Source organism: Lagopus leucura, unplaced genomic scaffold (assembly GCF_019238085.1).
Source record: "Lagopus leucura isolate 7727_CA_CO unplaced genomic scaffold, USGS_WTPT01 Super-Scaffold_100016, whole genome shotgun sequence".
In the NCBI taxonomy this organism is placed as follows: Eukaryota; Metazoa; Chordata; class Aves; order Galliformes; family Phasianidae; genus Lagopus; species Lagopus leucura.
In genome coordinates, this window is record NW_024962270.1 from 16476816 (window position 1) to 16493285 (window position 16470).

A 16470-nucleotide genomic window follows, 5' to 3' on the forward strand; every position below is an offset into this window, starting at 1 on the left:
TTTTATTTTATTTTATTTTATTTTATTTTATTTTATTTTATTTTATTTTATTTCATTTCATTTCATTTCATTTCATTTCATTTTAAGTGAGGGAATATCATTCAGCCTTAACTGAAGTCTTAATTAAGAAGTACATTTGCAAAGGTAAAACTAAGTTTCTGCATACTATTGCTTGTAGCAGAGTATTTTCTAACACTGATTTCCCTAAATCTAGAGCTTTATGTTTTCTTGACTGTGGGCACAGAAGAGACAAGGGAAGTGTCGTATTTGTTATTTTTATATTGTTTACCAACTACAGATTGCAATAGAGCCTTTATATATCATCTTTCAAAACACATTTTGTGTACTGTAGCTGTTGAAATATTAGGTTTCAATACCTATTCTCCTACAGTCAATTACAATGACACTATTGCTCTAGGTATCCTACTAGCACAGGACAAAAGACAATCTCTATCTCTGAGAATTTATAATCTACAGATTGCACATCAAATTTAGGCAACAGGTATTCTTATTTATTGTTGGCAAATTTAGATACAAATCTCTTTTCATCAGGTGAGATTTTCATAGGTGTCTAGAGAACAGCAAAGCCATTAAGAGGAAACTGGTAAAAGAATACACTGGTATTTTTTAAAATGTGAATATTCATGCAGAGCCATACCAAATACAGATTATTTTTGTCACAGACAGAAATACAAGTGATTAATAATGCGGACATCCTTGAACTTTCATTTCCTCTCAAGTACTGCAACGTTAGCTTTTTGATTCTGAAGTATTCCTACATTATGCTACAGTGACAAGCCTCTCATCTTTAATTATCAGTTCCCTCCAAAAACCAGAGAGGTGAAACATATCTGAGCCAAGATACAGAGTTAAACAATGCCCTTCAGCTGCCCTATCACACTGCAGTTTGGGGAGTCCACAGAGAGATTGCAACACAACAAGTGAGCTAAAAAAAGACAACCCTGGAACCTGAGATAAGGAAGCTCTGAGAAAAACAGCAGCCACAAGTTCTCATGGGATGAGGCTCGGCTGATGCTAGAGCAAGAAATACATGAAAGAAGCAAGTGAACCACACCCATGAAGTGACAGCTTCTGTTCAGTGATAAAGACCCAGATAGCTTCTTGCAAGCTGGGTCTTTGCCTTGGTTATTTATATCATTCAAATAGGAAAGCCTACTAATAAATAAACCAGGAATCTGGAATCCAAAGCAATCGGTGATTATCAAGTCTTCTGTATAAATTTTTGTTTTGTTTTTTAAATCCTGCCAACCATATTCTGTAAGGAAAGTTTAAACTGTGATAAAAGCCCTTTCTAACTAAAGGTTAATAAGCGCATTGGTGCAGGGCTACTGACACAGTTGAAATGTGTAAAATTTTTTGTCTTAATATCTCTGTCTCACCAGTACTTTTGGCAGCAAGACAAAAAAGTTGTTTCTTAAGCTTGTATTTGCATATATATCAATTTAACATAGACAATACGTAAAAATTGCTGTGCAAGAACAAACTACAAAATGGTGTTAGAGCAGAACTACAAATTTTGTTCCAGGGTGCAATTTATCAGCGTGAAAATAAAGCCTCTTTATTTCCCCTAACATTAATGTTTTGTTTCATTAGGACAGAGCTTCCTTAATACTTCTCTTCATTTCCCTTAAAATTAAGCAGTTTTCCCTGAGAGGATCCATAAAAATTAAAAAAAAATACAATTCAACATGGCTCTTACCTGTGTTATTTTTTTTAACTGGTACACTGGTGTTCTACAGACAGCCACAGCAAAAAATCGATTTCTCATTTTGACATGATTACATTTACCATTTCAACAAGTATGTAAATTAAACACCTAGATCTCCCTTTACCCCACCAAAGTGCTGTAAAGACATCCATGCATTAGCATTTGGCACACCAGGCACACATTCCATAACATTTAGAACTAAATGATTCTATTTTAATGATGTTGTTATCAGAAAGATTCCTGTAGACCCAAATCAGTGTGTTGATGACTAGCGAAGTTGAAATAAATTTGGTCTATGTTGGATAGGCCTTAAAAGACTCTTCAGTGATGAAAGGAGTTAATTTGGATTAGTCATTCAGAGGTATGGGTCACACACTTATTTGTTCATATGCTAATGAATATATACAGTACACACCTTTCTCTTTCATCTCTCTCTCTCTTGAGAAGCCTACACTGTTGATTCAGCTCTGTTCCTACATGTCTTATTTTGCCTGAACTGCCTAACCGTTTATATATAAAACTCTCAGCTATGCATTAACCTGTATTAAGTACATGAAAGTTAATCTCGACTGTGCTTCAGCTCCATTTAATCTTTCTTCTGCATACAGTGAAGAGGCAGGTTTCCTGTGGATCTTTATCCACAGCTTCATCTCAGAGTGCAATAGTGTTTTTGTCCAACTGGATGACAGAGCACCCTGGCACAGGGAACTGTATGGATGTCCAGCCACACAAGTACAAAGAGAAATACACAGAAAGTGAGGTTCAGCCAGAAGAGCCTAAGAAAAGTAGAATCTGTCTGGATGGAGCTGCACACACTGCACTGCATAAAATTCTCTATGTTTTTTATATGGATAGGTAAGCTGCTCTTACCTCCACAAAAACTAAATTCTGGAGTTTATCCTTAATTGTCTCATCCTTTTGCTGGGTCATGTAGTAAAATTAGAGCCCTCCAGCACAAGAAGGACTGGGTAGAATTTAAAAACCACCATTACATTATAGGGCGAAGCAAAATACCAGAACAGAATTTGAAAGCAAGCCCTGTCAAGTTCAAGAAGAGTAGAGTAATTAGAACACATGGTAAGGAAAATTAAAAAACTGCAAGATGGACAGAATTGCAATGATGATGTGATTTAGTACATAGATAAACGCATCCTAAACAAAGCAGGACTGAAAGTCAGTACTTAAGTTTATTGATTATGGCAATGTTTTATTTTTCTTATGTCTTTCAATAGTATGAATGAAACGCTATATGAAGTTACTGATGAAAAACAGGCTTTAGGTTGTAATCTGAAAATTAATAAAAATAATTTAAGTAAACTGAAATGAAAGCTCATCACTATTCAGTGTTAATCAAATAATTTTCAAGTTTGGAAACAAAGAAAAAGCCACGTGCTGTAAATACTATTTACAGTAGATCCCTGAATAAAAAAAAAATAAGGGAAAGATAGAAATATGACGTCTAGTAGTCATACTTGTAAAGGTTAAACTAAAGAACAGTACCATGTTTTCTTTTACACTGTGTTTAGAAAATTCAAATCTTTGGTCTTTAAAGAATGGCAAAAATAAGCTACTTTTTCAAGTACATACATTGTATGCTTAAAAATTAATCTGTTTAATTCTGCACTGCGCATTGCATTTATGGCTAAAACATAATTTCTTCATGGAACGTCCAATATTAATTCTAATTTCAGAGTGCTCTCTACTGGTAATAAATTATGTTCAAACTCATTAAGTATATGCAATACGAGAGACATGCGAAGAACACTGTTTGGCATGTATCCTATTTTGGAATCTGCACAGGAAAGAGTGCCCTAAGAAGACAACATGAATTAGAAGAGAAAAATAAATGAAAATGCTTAGGCCAAAAGAGGATTACACTCGATATTGATCCATCATGGTCCTATCCCTACTCCCAGTGAATTTAATACCAAATATGCAAGTATGCCAGATGATTTGGAAGAGACCTGGTCTTTTGAAAAAAAAAAAGAAAATCCTATATGCAAGGACTGAATATGTTGTCTGCAAGTGGACAACAAGGACAGTTCAGTTCTGGTGCTATTTCCCTTTTTGTTGACAACCTGAGATATCTTTGTGAAGTACCTCAAGCTTGTTATCCTTAAACTTGATCTTATATATATATATATATTTAATTACAGATTCTGTGTGCAAAATATGTCATCAATTTCTTCTCATCACTTAATAACTTGATAAACTCTTGAACCACGGAGGGGAGTCAGAAGAACTCCCACCTTGGACTTCCAGAGGGCAGACTTTAACCTCTTTAGGACCATGGTTGAGGGTCCCTTGGGAGGATGTTTTGGAGAGCATGGGAGCCTAGGAAGGCTGGGAATACTTTAAGGAAGTTATTTTAAAGGTGCAGGAGCTGATCATCCCCCAGCCACAGAAGATGAGCCGACAGGCAAGGAGGCCGGACTGGCTGAACAGAGACCTTTGTTTGGAACTCAGGAGCAAAAGGAAAAAAGTTTATGGTCTCTGGAAGCATGGGCAAGCTACTTATGATGATTACAGGTCCGTAATGAAGCTGTGCAGGGAGAAAATTAGAAAGGCCAAAGCCCAGCTAGAACTGAACTTGGCCACTGAGGTAAAGGACAACAATAAATATTTCCATAAATACATCAACAGCAGGAGGAGGGCTAGGGAGAATCTCCACCCACTGTTGGACACCAATGGCAACTTGGTGACCAAGGATCAGGATAAGGCTGAGGTACTTAATGCCTTCTTTGCCTCAGTCTTTAATAGTAAAGACTTGTTACTCCCTGGGCACACAGCCCCTTGTGCTGGCAGATAGGGATGGGGAACACAATAGGCCCTGCATGATCCATGATGAGATGGCTTTGAACCTGCTCCGAAAGCTGGATGCTCACAAGTCCATGGGACCAGATGAATTGCACCTAGAGCAGTGAGGGAGTTGGCGGATGTGGTTGCCAAGCCACTCTCCATCATTCTTCAGCAGTCCTGGTTAACCAGAAATGTCCCAGTGGACTGGAGACTGGCAAATGTGATGCCCATCTTCAAAAAGGGCCAGAAAGATGATCCTGGTAGCTACAGACCTACCAGTCTCACCTTGGTGCCGGGGAAGGTTATGGAATGGATAATCTCAGGAGCCATCATGGGCCAGTTAAAGATCAACCAAGAGATCAGGCCCAGTCAGCATGGGTTTACAAATGGTAGATCCTGTCTGACAAACCTGATTTCATTCTATGACAAGGTGACCCGCATAGTGGATGAAGGTAAGGCTGTCAGTGTGGTCTACCTGGACTGGACTTCAGTAAAGTCTTTGACACTGTCTCTCACAGCATTCTTGTGGAGAAGCTGGCTGCCCACATACGCTCCACTGGGTGAAACACTGGCTGGATGGCCGGGCCCAAATTGTTGTGATCAGTGCAGTTAAATCCAGTTGGCAGCCGGTCACAAGCGGTGTCCCCCAGGGCTTGGAACTGGGGCTGTTGATGAGGGGATTGAGTGCACCCTCAGTAAGTTTGTTGGTGACACCAAGTTGGGAGGGAGTGTTGATCTGCCTGAGGGGAGAAAGGCAATACAGAGGGACCTGGACAGACTGGATTGATTGGCCAAGACAAACTGTATGAGTTTCAATACAGCCAAGTATTGGGTCCTGCATTTTGGTCACAACAACCCCAGGCAACCCTACAGGCTTGGGGAGGAGTGGCTGGAAGCTGCCTGATGGAAAGGGACTTTGGTGTATTGATGGACAGTTGGCTGAAGATGAGCCAGCAGTGTGCCCAGGTGCCAAGAAGGCCAATGGCATCCTGGCTTGGATCAGGAATGGTGTGGTGAGCAAGACCAGGGAAGTCATCCTGCCCTGTGCTCGGCACTGGCTTGGAGAAAATGCTCTACGAGGAGAGACTGAAGGAACTGGAGCTGTTCAGTCTGGGGAAAAGGAGGCTGAGGGCAGACCTGATTGCTCTCCTCCAATGTCTGAAAGGTGCTTACAGCAGAGCAGGGTTGGTCTCTTCTCACTGGTGACAGGATGAGGGGAAATGGCCTCAAGTTGCACCAGGGTAAGTTTAGTTTTGGATACCAGGACAAACTTCTTTACAGAAAGGGTTGTTAAGCACTGGAATGGGTACCCCAGGGAGGCCATCCCTGGATGTGTTTAAAAACTGTTTGGATTGGTGCTCAGGGACATGATTTAGCAGAGGGCTGTTAGGGTTGTATAGCCAGGTTGTGGTTGGACTTGATGATCTTTAAGGTCTTTTCCAACCTGAGTGATTCTATCATTCTATGATTCTAAATTGTTCCATAATACTGGAAAACCAGTCTCAGCCTGTAATGTACCACATACTGGAGCACTAGCATTATTCTTATCCATGTAGCATATACATAGTCCATTTGTAAAACCCACTGTTCACAGTCTCCTCCTCCGCCACTGAAGGCAATAGTGAAACTGCTCTTAAGGCCACTGGGAGGCATACATGCCCTGAACCTCTGGGAAAAATGATTTTATTTTCCTTCCATGTTAGAGTAGTCAGACAGGGCCGTGCTAAGGTCCTAGCTTTGAACCTCCTTCGTTACTGAGACAGGAGCTCTTGACATAGAACAGATACGAATGCCAGCCAGTCTGGTTTCCATTTATCTGAGAGAGGCCTCCAAGAAAAAATGAACTACTACTTTTCTGAGCCAAGCACTTTGGCCTCCCCTTACTTCTTACTTCAGTATTTGACCATGTTTTCCCATTGCTCTTTGAAACATCTCTTTCAACTCTGGAACATATTTGCAAGAGGGGGCAAAGAAGTTAATAGTAGAGATTATTCACTCTGTCCAATATGGTATGTGACAATGTTGGCCTGCATATCTCTGTTGGTCTATTTAATGTCTTTTCCATCTGTGGCTCATTTTGTTTTCCACGTGTTCCTCAATAATTGCCTAGATATAGAAATTATGTTCTGTTTTGTTCTCAGTTTCCGCAGACTGCCTTTGCTGAAATATTTAATTAATCACTTCTAAAGACTGGTCAATATACTGTACGTTGTTTTGTTCATCCTTAAGTCTGTATTTCTGTCATTGAAACAAACAAAAATCCAGGACTTAAAAGAAAAGAAAAAAACAAAGAAAGCAGGTTGGAATAAAATCCCACAAAATTAGGGTTATGAAATACTGACAGATTCGTTGCCCTCATCTGTGTCAAATTAGTCCACAGTGATGATTGTTTACAAACATATGTATCACATAAAAAGGACAGAAAACTTTTGTAGGTCTGGAGAGTTCAAAAGCATCTCTCATCATGAGATCTTTCTTCCATTGAATTGAACTGGATTCAGTTTGTTTCACAGCCTAGTAGGAATTTTAATGAACTAAATCTGAGTTGCTCCATGACTCTAGAATAATTTAAACAGCATTTGGGACATCCTTAACTTATGAGAACTTATCCCCAAACACCACAGTATTGCATGACACAACCTTTTCAGTGCTATAATTTGAAGGATGATCCCAAAGGTGGCCTTAATGCTGACAGACTCAAAGCCTGTGCCACGGATCACCTTGTTGGGTGGAACACTTTCACTGCACTGGTACTCTTTGAGACATTCAGAGAATCAAAATCAAGGCAAGATTTCACTGCATAATTGAATAGCACTTCTTAAAAGGGAAATGGCCTTCATTTTTTCTAGCCATTATATACTGAGCAGTTTGGGAAACATGGCAAGGTAGAATATGCAGCTAGGCATTAAGTAACACAGCAAGCCATCACAGTACCAACGAAAAGGAATAAAATGATGGAAAAGTTAAAAATTAAAAATAAACACAAAAAAAAATCCCAAACAAAAGAAGCAGGCATTATTCCAACCATCAGCGAAACAACTGAAGTTGGAGAATTTACCTCCCAATTACTATGTGACCAGATATTGGATAGAGTTGACAAATATTTCCTCTTCTTTCTTCTGCCTTGGAGTTGGCACTGCTCTGCTTTTGGAAGAACAGGAGCTCTTTCCAGACTGTTTGGCACTGCAGTAATTGACAATTTTAGGGCAGTAAATCAGCAGGGCTTTTCATGTTTTTTTTTTACTTCTAATTTTAATCAGACACTTGGCACACCAAACCATACACTCTCCCATGCAAGTTCACAGTGCCTCCATAAAAATGCCTTCATTGAAATGTAACTTAACTTTAAAAGAGTCACACAAAAGCAATGCGCTGACTAAATGTGCTAGTACAGTGCGCTGAGAGACTGAATTCCAATTTCAGCCATGCCAGTCATTTGGCATTAAAATATGCACCAGCTGTGAGTGTTTGGATCTCGATAAGTCAGAGTGTGCTGGAAAGCTGACAAGACACTGCTGTGAAAATGTTTCCAGCCCCTAATCTCAGCTCTGTCTCCTCTTTTCCATATTTTGCTGCCCATGTTGGTGTATAATGTAGGGAGAAATAAATGCAAAATCCAAGAAAGATGTGCATGGGGTGACACCAAGTATTTATAGAACTTGTAAGATAGTGCTGTCACTCACACAGGTCTGGACTCTGCTTTGGTGGATTGTTTCTGGTCAACCTTTCTACACTGCTAATTTATTTACCTCACAAGGGGAAGAACTCTTTATTAGAAGAACTGGGAGATGTAACATTGCTAGGAAATGGAGGGAAAATGGAAGTGAAATCCACGGTCTGTCCTTCAAACTGGGACACCAGGTACTGTCAAAGGAGTTGAAAAATGAGTCTCGAAGTATTTTTGGACTGACTTCTCAGTAGGGCACATCATTCTGTAAACCCTAATTTTAAGCAAATATGTCTTTCCCTTCTCTCTATTATTTATTCATATCCACATTAAATCTCCTATACAAACCTGCTGAGGAGGGCAGAGCAGTACGCTTCCCATCTGTTCTGCTTAGCCAGCAAGATGCTCTGGATCTTATCTTGTATTTTCAGTCTTCCTCCCTGATAGCAACGATCTACTAGTTCCACAATAGGGATAAAGCATCGGTGGAGAAGGATGCACCTTCACAGCCCAAACGAAGCAAAAAGGACTGCTTATAAGCAATAAGCCATTGTTCAGTTTGTGGCAGTTTCAGCTCCTTAGAGGTTGATCTCAATGCTCTTTGTAGGGTAACTATAGTGTTCAATTATCCTTCCTTATTTTTTTCTTTTTCTTTTCCCCCAGTTTCAAGGGATACAAGAAAGGACAAGATGCAGAATTATGGGAAGCCACGGCCAGTGTACAGTCCTGCACTGGCTGGGAGATGACAACCTGCAGAAGGGTAGGAGGAGCTACGGGATGACTCCATACTAACACAAGATGTCTGAATTCTTTGCTACCTCAATGAAATTCTTGAAAGATGGCAGGATTCTTAGCTTAGCTGTATTAATGAAAAAAAAAACCTCATAAAACCCTCTGGCATGAAGAGAATTTCATCCATCAAGGCAAGACAGACAATTATCAGAACCATGCATTTATACAAAGGTGAAACTACATTTCCCATCTGGAGCAATGTTATTCCACTAATGCAGCTTCAGGTACGGAAACTGCTCCACACACACTCCATCCAACTCTATGCACACACTCACACTATTTACTCACAATTTTGTTGAAATACTAATAAAGTAGGAGATAGATACTAATTACAAACCTGACTTTAAAAAAAAAAGAAAGAAAAAAAAAAAAAAGAAAATCTGCTATAATAGATCCCATTTTTTCCCAATGAGATCTACAAGATAAAAATGCAATTTAAGGTATATGCACAAAATTCAGAGCTGGCCAATGCAATGTTTTATAATTCAAAGGTCACGTTGTATAAAATAGAACAAAACTGAAGTCATCTGATAAATCAGATACAGAAACAAATTTTTTTTTTCCTTTCTCACAAAAATAGACACGCACAGATGCCTTACAGCTAGAGTCTGGAAGTTTAAAAGAAATAAACGCAATCAGGTGCAACAGTTAAATCCAGGGGAGTTTCCCATTTCAAGTCAAGCTCACTGTAGGGAAAACACAGCAAACTAATCATGATATAAATCCACAATGAATGCTGCTGAAATAGCACGCAATGTAAACAATAATTTTGAATTTCCTAGTTTGTAACAGCGCTGATCTGTTTTATACACTCCAGAAGTATAACTCAAAAATTGTATTTTGTACTGATAACTTTCACTTTTTATGCAAAGAATAAATTAAAGTATTTTCAAAAGCATGCCAGACTCACTAACTAGGTCCATTAAAATGTAAAAGATGTCTACACACATTTGCCTCACTTTGGGCTTACAGCTCTCTACCTTAAAAATGCTATAATGTATTATCACAAACATGGCTGGAAATAACATCTATTATTAATATTCCTTGATGTTTCTCATTAGAAAAATTCTGCTTTCAATTGTTCAGAATTTATCTAAATTATAACTTTCAAAGTGAGTATTTTAGAGATTTTCTGTCAAAATATTTGTCTTTTCTAAGAATATATAAGGGAATATAGGTATATTATCTGTGTCCATAACTTCCAGCAATTATTTCTTGAACATAGAAAACTAAATTCATCTATTAAAAACAAACAAAAAGAACAAACACATTTTGGAAAAAAAAAAAAGCTTGACATCTATGAGAAGGCTCATTCATACTGAACCTATGGAAACCTATTGGCATTTAGCAATTTATTATCAATCCCATTCTTCACAGACCAGTTTATTCATCAAAGACCAGTTTATTCATCAAAGCTGGGCTGTGTCCTTATGCCTTATTCCAGAACAGGGACACTGCCAGCTACCCACCTACAGTGGGTACAGTGGCTACCACCACAAGGCTACAGTGACTTCCACCACAGGCTCCCTCTTCTACCAGGTTAGGAGCTCCCTTTCCTCATGAGAAGGCTCACATTCCCCCACGCAGAAGATGACAGCATGCTGCCTGGTTAGCTTCTCTAAGTTGAAGCGACTTTAGGCATTTCAGTACTTTCTCTCTACTGACACCTCCAGTAGGTATTAGGTCAATGCTCCAGGACAGAATTGTTACATATTCCATTCTCTATTCAAAAGATATACAATCACCTTAATAAAATATCCTTACACAATTTTTCTGAAATATCTTTCAGTGGTCACTCATCACTCAAAAGTGAGAAAATGCTAAATTTAAGCTTGCTTCTGTGACCATAACTCATTCCTCCTTTTGTAAGAATTATTGCAGTCTTTCTATTTTCCCCACGGGATCAATTTCATCCAGTGCACAGCAGGAATCACGTTCACTAAATGAGCAACGATTCAATAATTTTTCCTTCTGTCACTGTTCATTACCAGTCTAGAGCCTTATTTTTTGCATATTATTTAGGCCAACTTCTAAAACTGCATTATTTCTTTGTGTTTGTCAGTGCAGTATCAGACCATTTGCAATACATTATTTGACTTATTTTCAGTTTCCCTGCAAGGAAAAGGAGCTCATAATTCTCACTTAGAAATTGCAAACTAAGGCATAGCGTCCTATTGTGTGTGTTGTGGCACAAGCTAAAGGAGTTCCATAATATGAGCCGAGTAGTGGAAGGGAAGAAAAAAAAGAGTAGCCCTGTATGTGTAACTACTGATCACACTCACAAATCAGAACTGAATCCATGTCCAATTATGCATTCCTATATGGAATTAATCAAACCTGCAAAGTTCAGCCTGGAGAAGACTGAGGGGGAATCTTATCTATGCATATAAATATTTAGTGAGTCAAGTGGATGGGGCCAGGCTCTTCTCAGCAGCGACGGAACAAAGAACAATGGGCACAAACTGAAACAAGGGAAGTTCCATATCAACCTGAGGAAAAACATCTTTATTTTGAGGGTAACAGATGTGGACCCCATAATCTGCAAATGCAAGGCACCAACAGTCTGGTTTGAAAAGATCTGCCAGCTCGTGAGGACACACACTTGTCTGTAACAAGGAAATGCATTGATGTTACTAGGGGTAGAAAACAAAAGACCACTGCCACCTCATCAGCAAATATATGCCGAGCAATTTGCAAACTGAGCTCTCAGCTAAGCTTCCCACCAAACAGAAGCCAGGCATGGTTTGGTCAAAATGCTTTCCTTCTATACCCACATTTTAAAGAAGGTCTATTCCGACTGCCACCTTGGCTGCTCAGAACAAACCTTCCTGCAGCTCCACAATCACTTCCAGCCCGGCACACACGCATGCTGCAGGCAGGGCTGGAGCAGCTGTGCTTTCCATGAGAAAGGCAATTCCATTAAGCTAGCAGCTGTGAGTGGAGTGAGAATTTACTCTACTCTGACTTTATTTTCTGTGATTTTATCTACTTATCTTTACTGAATAAAGCAATTTGAGTCTGATTTTATTGTGGCATTGCTCAGACTAACAGGTGTCCAAATTGCAGGAGTCTCCTCTGAAACTGAAAGAATTTGAAAGAATTCAGATTTTTTTGCTTCTGTTTTTTTTCTTTTTTTTTTTTTTTTTTTTTTTTTTCTGTATCAAAGAGATTCTTCAGAGAATAAATCAGCAAAGCAGTGTTTATTTCTTGTGGTACTAGCACTAGACATTAATTGGTAAGAGTAGCAAAACCCAGTCCATTACGATTATAAATGCAGAATGAATCTAAAAAGGGGATTTCTTGGAGCGAGCATACAAAAAATATCCTTGTGATACTAAGCCCTAATCTGTGTGGGCTGACATTACCACCACATTTACTGCCTGCTGACAGCTGAGTTAAGAAGTGTAACACTATGATCCAGAAGTGTCAAGATTGCTGAAATTTATACTGGGATGTGTGTTGTTTAGCTTGTTGACTCAGCTGACACAGGTGTGTTAGAGGAGCAGTATCATAAGACAGCAGAGGCACTGTAATTTAGCATTAAACTATTTCTTATGGGAAACACTTTTGGTGCTTTCTTAGAAAACATATATTTTATACTAGGAGCAGGAAAGTGATATCTTCAGCTAAAAGACAAGCACATGTCTGTTATCACAGATAGAGAAAATGTAGTAGAGAGAATGGGCAAGAGAATGATTTAAGATTCTGAATTATGACACCGTCTTCCCACTCCCTCATTCTAACTAAGCCTTGGAAGACAAAAGGTTTCAACTCTTGCAGTGAGCAGCATGCTTTCAGAGCTCAGCTGTTGTCCCTGAACTGAGCAACAAGATGACCAGGCATCAGAACATCGAGATGTGGAGAGATCTGAGAACCTGCCTTATCGAAAGTATAGGGCTATTATCTGATCAGAGGAGAGCCTGCTCAGCACAAGCAGTTGAGGATATAGTTTCAAACTGAGCTGTTCCAACACTCTCCAGTAGATATAACAGTAGCTCTCTACCATCCACTTTATCAAATCCCTTGCAATGACTGTAAGGCTCTCTGTTAAGATCAATGATTGAAAGGACCTTGGTACTTGAACAGCTCTTAGCAGAATGTTTCCTCTTTCTTTCCCTTTGGGGAATTAAATTAGTCCAAGGTGGGAAATAACTAGAGTAACTTGACTCAGCCAGCTAGCAAACCTGCTGCTTTGAATCACTCAGAAAATACAAATTTGTCTTCCACTGAAATTTTTCCAGTATTAGATGACTTAAAATTTGGAGGGGAGATGAGGAATCTCCTGTCTTACCCAAAGAACTATGAAATGCTCTGCATTTGCTTTGCCCCAGGGGCCTCTTGATATCAGATCTAACTTTGGAAAAAAAAAACAGACAACCTTGGAAATTCATGACAATGAGCTTACTGAGCTACTGATGCACATACCCTGGCTTCCTACTGCTGTTTTCTTTGTCTCCAAGAACACCAAATTCTCACCAACTAAACTTTGGAGTAGGCTACATTATAACAATATTTGCACAAATGCTGATCCTACTGCAATGAATTCCTGTGTTTCCTCATCAAACTGAGAACCAATGTGTGCAGATGTCGGATTTCCTCAGAACACCCATGGTTCAGAATATCCTACAGGGAACTGAATCACCTCAGACTGAGCAAGAAATTAAATGCAGATCTCTCATAATCTAGTTATGCACTTGGACCACTGACTTGTGTAAACACCATTGCCCAGATGCTATCCTCCTGGATGTGTTTTCAAAAAGGAAAAAGGAGAAAACAGGCTGTTATCAGGTTTCTTCACCACCTTATTGTCAACTCACCCCAAAATGTATAGAGTCAGTGGTAGTCTCCCTTAGTCCCAGCACATCTGTGTAACCATGTTAAGATTGTTGTTACTGAATGAGCAGATGTTGTAAGCTCTGCAACTCATTACTGCTTCAAAGTGTCAACCTTGCAACCTGATCTTGCATCTGCTGGAGCAGTTGAGAGTACTCCTATTAGCCACTCAAGAACAAACTAATCTGTTGTACACGTTCTGTATTCTGGGTCTTCATGGAAGAGGATTCAGTTGGGTCAGCCAGCAAAATATTACAGCTTTACTGCTGTCAGTCAGAAAATTGATGTGCCACACTTACTGAAAGCAAGTCATGAGAGCTTTTGAAGAACAGGAAGGTCAGTTTTTTTGTTTGTTAGTTTGTTTTGCAAAACTACTACTTTTACTACCTACTACGTAGAGAAAACACGTTCCACTGAAAAACTTTTAGCACTGCCTCCAGAAAACATACTTCTTGAACTCACATTTCTCAGAATCAGCTTGAGTCAAGAATGTAACAATCTATGGACAAGCCTGATCAGACATATAAGAAATGATAACATAAACATGTTAGAGAAAAACACATTAATACAGGACAATTTTTTAAAGTTACCATGACATGAGGAACAAAAGCAATTAATTTCTTCTTTCTTCTCTATATAGGGAAAGACATTATATTTTTTTGGCTACCTATACCTGTATCTACACATTCCTACCTACATTTAGATTCAACTTGCATTTTTATTTTTGGGCTTGAAATATTGCACTGGCCTATCAGTTTCAGACAAAAGAAAATTACTGAAAATTCTCAAGTATCTTAGCCAGGCACATGTTAACATGTGGCTTATCATAGCATATGTACAGAATGCCACTTATTTGCAAGGCTCTGTAATGATCACATTTTTGTTTTAAGAGCATGTTGCCTACAGACAAAGAAATCTGAGGTTGTCAGTCATTACATTCATGTTACCTGAACATCTTGGTTTTTACTAGTTTCCATGCACAAGCAATATCAACATCTGTTTCAAGGATCTCTGTTGGAATTGGAGCTTCACACAGCCAAATTGCCTATGTTTCCACTGAGGAAACAGCTATTTACTTTATGCAGCCATCTGGGCTCTAAACAGTATGTTTTGTTATTTGTGATCTTGTTTTCCAGGGTTTCTTGCACAAAATTTAATTCCTTCATAACTTATTTCTTCTATAAATGACATTTAAAAAAAAAAAAATTGAACTTGTGAATGAGTACTTTGCAAGAGGCTTATGCCATCAGTGTAAATTCTTACATATTTTGGATATAGAGCCAAACCTCAATTGCAACAGTTCTGATGATGTATATATTTCCCACCTCCCTCATGGAATTATACATGAAAACAGTATTTACAAAGCTCTCTCTCAGCTAGATGAATTACATACATTGTTGTAGTTCAGTAATTCAGGATGACACTGGTGAAGTCATTCACATGGTTTAAATACGTACCCCTGGAATCTCGGAGCCCTCACCCCTTCTATCTAAACAAAGGGGCAAACTGCAAAGGCTAACAGCACAAACACACATGAAACCTTTACATATAGGTCATGAGAGAATGGACATGACTATACTGCTTTTGCTCAGATAATGATAGAAATGCAAAAGCTTTTTTTTTCCCCCAACATATCTCAGATTTTCCCTCAACCAATTTTAGGCTCCAAGCTACACATCACAATTCAGGAAGAATCAGGTATCTTGGAAGATCATTTGTAGAGATGGTAAGAAATCCCAAGTCACAGATAAGAACAAATGAGTTTCCTAATCCCTTATCATCACTCTCACAAACCACTTTGTGTTAAGCTATGGAGCTCACAACCTCATACAAGGGAACCAAGGCCCAAGCATCTTCAGATTTGCTCCTAGTTCTCCAGACATGCAACCAATGTTGCCCTTTTTATCCACAAGAGTCCTCTGCATCACAGATATAACACTCCACCTTTCCGTGCAGGTGAACTAAGAAGTCTTTTTTTCCCAGGAAACCATTCCACACAAGAGTCAGCACACTAATCCAGTGATATTTCCTGGTACACCTCTTTTCTGGTCGCAGCTTGCACCAAGAAAGGCTGCCTAGTGCTTTCCATCAAGGGCTAGTTTTTTTCCTATTACTTGCTCTACCAAGGAGGCCAATCACACAAACTAAATAACACTAACCAAGCTGCTCTTCCCTTTATGCAAAGCCATGAAGGGATAAAGCGAATAATAAACTGTACCACAAACCACACAATGCTAAGGAAACTGGGAAGTGTTTGGCTAAGCCAGTCAATATAGACTCACTCAGTTTACTCTTCTGTATCTCACAGTCTAATAATTGGGAAGAAAAAAGCCATGCTTTCTACACTCTTCATCCACTCCTACAGGCTCTAAAAAAGGAGATACCAAATTTTAGTAGATACAGAAGAACACACTGCTGCCAACTCCCTAGATCAATTTATTTTGTTCAACTTACCCTGACCATCATCTTGTGGTACTTGCTGTCCTCATTAACTCTGAACATCCCAGGCTGTTTCTGCTCTCGTGTCTTGTTCTCTAACTTCCTTTCACTCAGGCTCAGTGGCCTAATCATCAGTTCATCTACTTCACCTGGATCTGTATGCAGTGAGCATCTTAGAAATTAAAGTGTTATCCAGAACTTCCATAATGTT